The sequence below is a fragment of the Vipera berus genome, assembly GCF_964194415.1.
Source record: "Vipera berus genome assembly, chromosome: 3".
In the NCBI taxonomy this organism is placed as follows: Eukaryota; Metazoa; Chordata; class Lepidosauria; order Squamata; family Viperidae; genus Vipera; species Vipera berus.
The window spans coordinates 193959356-193966144 of NC_138204.1; positions in this window are offsets into that span (position 1 = coordinate 193959356).

Sequence of the window (6789 nt, forward strand, 5' to 3'; positions counted from 1 at the left end):
TCTTTTTTAAGGAAAATGTTTTCTGGAACAGTTTTAATAACTTGGTAATTGTCTGATGTAGATAGGAGATTAGGAAGAGAAATAAGGGCTTTCCTCATAACCATTCCTTTCCTACTTAAAATTACTGCAAGGAGGCTGTCTGCATCCAGATTGTTGGGGGCAATTAAGCTGACTTTGTAATAATGCCGCTTGGGAGGGGTGTGAAAGCCCTAATAAGCAGGCATATACATAGAATGAAGGCTACTGCTAAGCTTGTAAGCCGCCCTGAGTCTTCGGAGAAGGGCGGGATATAAATGGAATTAAAAAAAATATCTCAGAAGCCTCTTATATTCAATATTACTTTTCTGCCTCTTCAATTGGTCTCTTTGTTTTGCCTGTGTGATTTTAGGCCTTTGGAGGGGTTAGGGAGGTTTTTAAGGCAGGAAATGAGTGATTTGCTTCCTGGAGATTCCTTACTCTTGCTCTCATTCTTATAACTGTTTCTCAACCTTGGCAACTTTAAAAGCATGTGGACTTCAAGTCCCAGAATTCTCCACCCAGTATGCTGGGCATGGGGAATTCTGGGAGTTGAAGTCTGCATCTCTAGAGGTGCTAGAGCAGGGGTGTCAAACTCCCGGCTTGTGGGCCGGATGCATCACGTGGAAGCCGCGCCCACCCCAACTCCAGCAAGGGGAAGTCACAATACATCGCGACACACCACGTGACACAGCAAGTTTGACACCCCTGCTCTAGAGGTTTCAACGTTTCTGAAAGATTCTTTCCATTACAAGAGAGAAAGGAAATCTCTCTGCTCTTAGATCTTAAAGCTGGACTTTAAATCCCAGAAATCCCCAGCCAGTATGCTGGTTGGGGAATGCTGGGAATTGAAGTCCACATCTTTTTAAGACTGCTAAGGTTAACAAATCCCGCCTTACAACTTAATATTTAGAAAAAGAGGCCCCAAAGATCCTGTGCTATCATCATTTTTCTAGTCATATGTTTTCTAGCCCTCAGCTGGTTGCCATAGAGTTGTGCTCTCCTGAGCTAAACAGTGAATTTAATTTTACTAATACCTGAGCCCTGACTAAAGTTCTGAATGGGAACCAAAATATTCATAACCTTTTTAGAATTGTACACCAACTTCAATATATTGTCCCCCTAAATAATACCTACATAGCAGGGGTCCCCAACTTTAAGACCTATGCTGGCTGTGGAATTCTGGGAGTTGAAGTCCATAGGTCTTAAATTTGCCAAGGTTGGGGACCCTTGCTATATATAGTAGTGGCCAAAATTGTGGAAACCTTTTGGGAAAGGTGTACAGTAGAAATGCCACCTTTGGTTAAGTTTCCACCAATTTTTCTTCTAATTTCTTTATAACTGTAGCCTTGTTCACTTAATACTATTTTATATCGCTTTCTGGGCAATCAGTCAACTCTTTGTACCATTACTTTAATTTTATTACGTTTTACAAGTTCACTACATGATAGAACACTGACAAATGTCCTCCTCTCAGCTTCAATATATGACATCAATAACTGAATCCTGTGATCTGATTGGCTCATTGCCAAAACAAGAGGACACCTGATTGGCTCTCTAAACACTCATGCTCATTGGCTACAATCAGATGAAGGAAAGCTACCTGATATCAACCTAAACAAGCTGTGCTTCCTTTTTCTGGTTATTTGGCTATAGCTTTTCATAGAATACAGTACAGATAATTGAACAAACTTTGTCACATTACATTCTTGATTAAATTATCTTTCCATTGGTATATAATTTTATGGCATTACTCCAAAAATAAAGTGGTGTTATTAGCCATCAAACCTCAAAAATACACTTTTCGCAAAAGGTTTCCACAATTTTGGCCACTATTGTACTATTAAAATTCTCATTTCTTTAACCCTTACTTGAGTTATTTTGATAAGATAAGATTCTAATTGGTCATCGCTGCAGCAACACTCATGGAAGAAATGTTACATGACGACTCTTGGTGTGCTAGCTGAAAATTCCAGAGAACTTCAAGGGTAGTTCAGCCTTCTGTGCATTGCTATAATCCAGCCACTAGTTTAACGAAAGTATGAATAATTGAAATAATCTCCTGATGCAAGGGAGGCTGCAGCTGGCTCAAAAGATGTAATTATGAAAAGGCCCTTGTGGTTATGGCCTCCACCTGCTGTTCAAATAGGACCCGTAAGCCCAGGCTGACTGCATCCCAGCTAGCTCCATCTGGGAAAGAAGCACTGTTCCGATCAGAGTCAAAAATGGACAATCCTTAGTCAGCTTCCAAATTAACAGCTACTCTCTTGGTTTGGTAGAATTCAGCGTATGCCTGTTTAATCCTTTCTAGACTAGCTGCCAAGTCAGGACTTCTGTTATCTCTTGCTTAGCAGGGTGAAGATATAAAAGTGGGAATCATCTGCATATTGATTACACCTTATTTCCTAAACATTGAATTACATTTCTTGTAGATGTTAATAGTAAGGGGAGACTGAACCCTGAGGCACTCCGTAACTCTGGAAGAATATAGTATGGGTTCCCAGGAGGGAGAGGCTGAATTCCAGAGGGCAGAGACTTAGTTGATGTGTGTGTGTGTGTGTGGTTAGTTAAGGCTCCTCCCTAGCTATACGGATGCAGATGGTGGCTTTAGTTTGGCAAGATTTCTGTCTACAGGCGTGGAACAATAAAGGAAACTGCAGAGAAATTTGTATCCTTATTAGTTCTTGAATTCTATCAACTATTTCTGATCTGCCTATAATACAACAAAGAATTCCATGTGAATGAAGAAAATGTTATAGACCAGGGTTCCCCAACCTTTCCAGTCTTGCAGACGGGGGGGGGGGGAGGGAGAGGGAGGTGAGAGAGGATGCTGTATGTGAGTGGCTGGAAAGCGTGCGTGTGCAGTTCCATTTGCACAAGCAGTGTACATGCAAATGGAGTCCGTGGGCATGTACTCGCACACTACTTGTGCAAGTGGGACGCATGCTTGCCCATTTCCACGGACCGTTGCAAACACCTCACAGGTGGCCCAGAATTTGGGAACCACATATGTCACTTATCATTTATAAAACAGCCCACTTCTAGCTATGGAACATTGATTTGAAAGACAAGTATAATTTTGTTAGGATGAAAAGAGGACATACTCCTTTTTAAAATGCCTCTTCATAATTTGCCTACAGACTACCGTAATTGACTGAGGTGTCTTCATCAAGTCAAAATTTGTACTTTAATGCCCGTCATGTTCTTTTCCCCCTTGAGTTTATAGAGCTCAATTGGCAAATAATCTTTTTCAGTTTAACAAATTACATCATATCCAGCTGCAGATGTATTTAACTCTTCTTCCACCTGTCAACAGGACCTTTGCTTTTATTATTTTAGCTCCCTGTCCCAAAATAACTTCAGTGAATGAAATGACTATGTTTTTCTTTTGTTCTAATCTTGCAAGTCTTTTGTGAGTCTCTTATATCTTATTTGTAGAGCTGGCACAAGATCTGGATCACTACAGGGGAGTAATCCTCTTCTTTCCAGAAGCTATTACTCAGAAGCATGTAACAAAATAAAAAAGATTCACACTGATTGGGAGAAGGAAGGCAATTCTCAAAAGTAAACTCACACATTATAAGAGCTGTGTGAAGCCATTAGAATTACCTCCCTCTTAAAAAAAAAGTTCTAATCTTCTACAGAACTTTAGAAATACAGTAAGAGTAAAAAACATAAGTGAGAAGGAAATGGATTTGATTACTGAGCTGACAAATCATTCATCTCTTATAATTCTAAATCGGACATCTCAAACCCGTGATGTCACATGACCTCACACAACATATCGGGAGTTTTGCCATTGCTGGCAATGGGATGGGTGTGGCTTCCAGATGATGCATCCGGCCCGTAGGCCAGGAGTTTGACACCCCTGTTCTAAATGTTTTGCACTGTATACTTTTCTTAGTGGAAAATTCATTACCCAGTCTGTTTAGCTGATGATCAGAATCCTCTGAATATGCTTTAATGCAATAGGAAGCAGGCTTTCCTCCATTCCTCAGTTGAAAAAATGTATTTAAAAGATAAATGATATGCACGGAGACAGAAGTGTGAATAGCGATAACCTAGTTTCAAACAATGGCATATTGGAAACACTCCCAAAAAGAAAAGATTTGGAGATAACTTTCAACTAATGGATGCTCTAGGCCTGCTTCTCCTTTGCATATAGAGCTACCAGCTCCTTACAGTTTACATGCAAGAACTACTTTGGTATGTGCTAAATGATTTAGAAACTGACAAAATGGCAAGTTCCACCCTAGCCATGAAAACTAGCTGAGTAAGTTTGGGCCAGGATATACATCCAATAAGTAAATTTTAGCCAATAATCTCTGACTTTTTATGATACTTCCAGCTGCAGAATGAGTGATCCAATATTGACATATAAGAGTATTTCTTTAAAGGTTGAGATTAAATCGCCCATTCATGGGAGTTAATGTCAATTACATAATCTGTTGTCTGGTACTGAGTAACAGTGGAAGGAAGTTCATCAGGTAATACAATGAAGTTGCTACTGTTCCTTTGACAGTGCTGTCTTCTGAAGCAGCAGGTCAATTGATAGTATGAAGGAACTGGGTGAAGTGTGACACAGAAATATAATATAGTTTGGTAGCAGTGTTCCACTGGAGATCTGATAAACATTCAAGCATGGTAAGAGATTCTTGAAGGAGAGGTAAGGGTATAGATTTCAGCTGGAGTTGCTTTACCTTGAGCACAAAATTGGGAAAGTAGCAATGCATTGAAAATACTTCTGAGCAACTAAAGAATTCAGAGAAAACAATTTTGAGAATTGGGGGTCTATAATATAGCACTTCATTCTATATTTTTCTTTTGGCACAATGAAGAACACAAAGGAAAAAATCGAGAACATTTCTGAAGTCAAGACTTTTCTACTAACATCTACATTCAGGAGAAGACTGCCACTGTAAACATATAATGCTTGCTATAAGAGAACAAATTATTAGAAGTAAGACTATGAATCCCAAAGGATACCACATTGCTTCCAGAATCCATCTGAGTCATTTCTTATTCATGAAGAAAAACAAGTGCAAAGAAAAATCTTCCTAACCTCCCGTTGGGTATTTTAAGCATTTTAGGAGATTCTTGGCATTTGTGAGAACTGTAACTCCTTCTGCCTCCCCTACTCCCCAAAATCTAACTTCATCCTAGCCATAAGAAAGGCTGCCTGAAAACATAGGACAAATTCATGTCATCTACAGTTGTATCATTTCGTGCTTGCAGTTCATTGAGCTTCAGAAGCCTTCCTCATACATTTTCAATATGAACAGGTGCCAACAGTAGTCATTTACAAGAAAAAAAAAATCAGTCTGCAGGGAGCAAAATATTGCTCAAATTGATAAGCTCTCTGACGTTGAATTTACCCATTTGGATTTTGCCCGTAGAGAAACATTACAAATTTAGTTTTGTAAACTAGTCAGACAAATTGTGTTGATTTTAAGTAAATTAGCAAAGATGCCATGTATGGCTTGCCTCAACATGCTTTTTATTCTATCAGTTTGAAATCTTCCGAAGACCTTCAATATTATCCTTCCACTCTCAGAATGAGATTTTAGAAGGAGACAAGCTACAAGGAGTATTTTATAGTTAAGAGGAAGGAAACCATCACCCACCCCTTCTGTGGACCTAAGAAGGCAGGAACGGGTTTTTCCCCCTTCTTGGTCAGCAAAAAGCTTTCAAACTGAAAAGAAAGGGATATGCAAGGGGCGGGCGGAGCGTCTTATTGGCTTTTCTGCAACATTTGAAGGATAACCTTATCTTCCACTACTGCTGGAAAAACTGCAGTACATTGGAATTACAGCCATACTACTAAATCTCTAATGAAGGCACAGAAAGCAAAGTTTTGCTTTTAATTTGCCAATTGTATATATAGAACATCTTATATGTTTCATAAGAAAAGGTATCAGATGACTTTGTACCTGAGATATTGAGATAATCTTCATGTCGGGCCTGCATTTCTATTCTTCAGATCTTCCTTTTTGCCGTTTCCAGACCAATGTGTGCATGGGAAATGCACAAGGTAATTTCCACAGAAGGAAATTTTCTCTGAATTGATAAAACCCCAATTTCAGCCATTTCGTGAAGAGGAATTAATCTTTGCTGCTTGCTTTCTAAAATAGTGAATGGGAGAGAGCTCAGACCATAAAATAAAAAGCTTATGAATGAGGGATCAGAAAACATAAAATATTTTACATGCAACTACCACCAGAGGTATATTGAGATGATAAAAATGCTAACATTACATATATATTTTTTTATACTTATAATTCATATACAACTGGAATTGTCCGACTTTGATTTTTTATCTTGGTGAATTATATATTTGGGATTTCACCATTCATTGCAATGACTAATTTGATAAACAGAAAATTTTTGCACATGCTCTCTACCATGGCAACAATGCCTCCCAGTGGGAACTGAAATATCCTGGTAGACAGTAATCCATTGGGAAGCATATCTGATAAATAATGCCTTGCATTGGCCTTCATTAATGATATCTCTCAAGGAGTTTGCTTATGAGATAATGGCAGTTGAGAAATAACATGCTTTATTTTATAGCCAATACCCAGTGAACTCATCTGCAGCATAACTAGACATCTATCAATTTTCTACAAGCAAGGGCTTGGCACATGATTTACTTTGTTGTTAGTTGAGAAGTCGTGTCCGACCCATCGCGACCCTATGGACAACGTTCCTCCAGGCCTTCCTGTCCTCTACCATCTTCTGGAGTCCATTTAAGCTCACGCCTACTGCTTCAGCGAC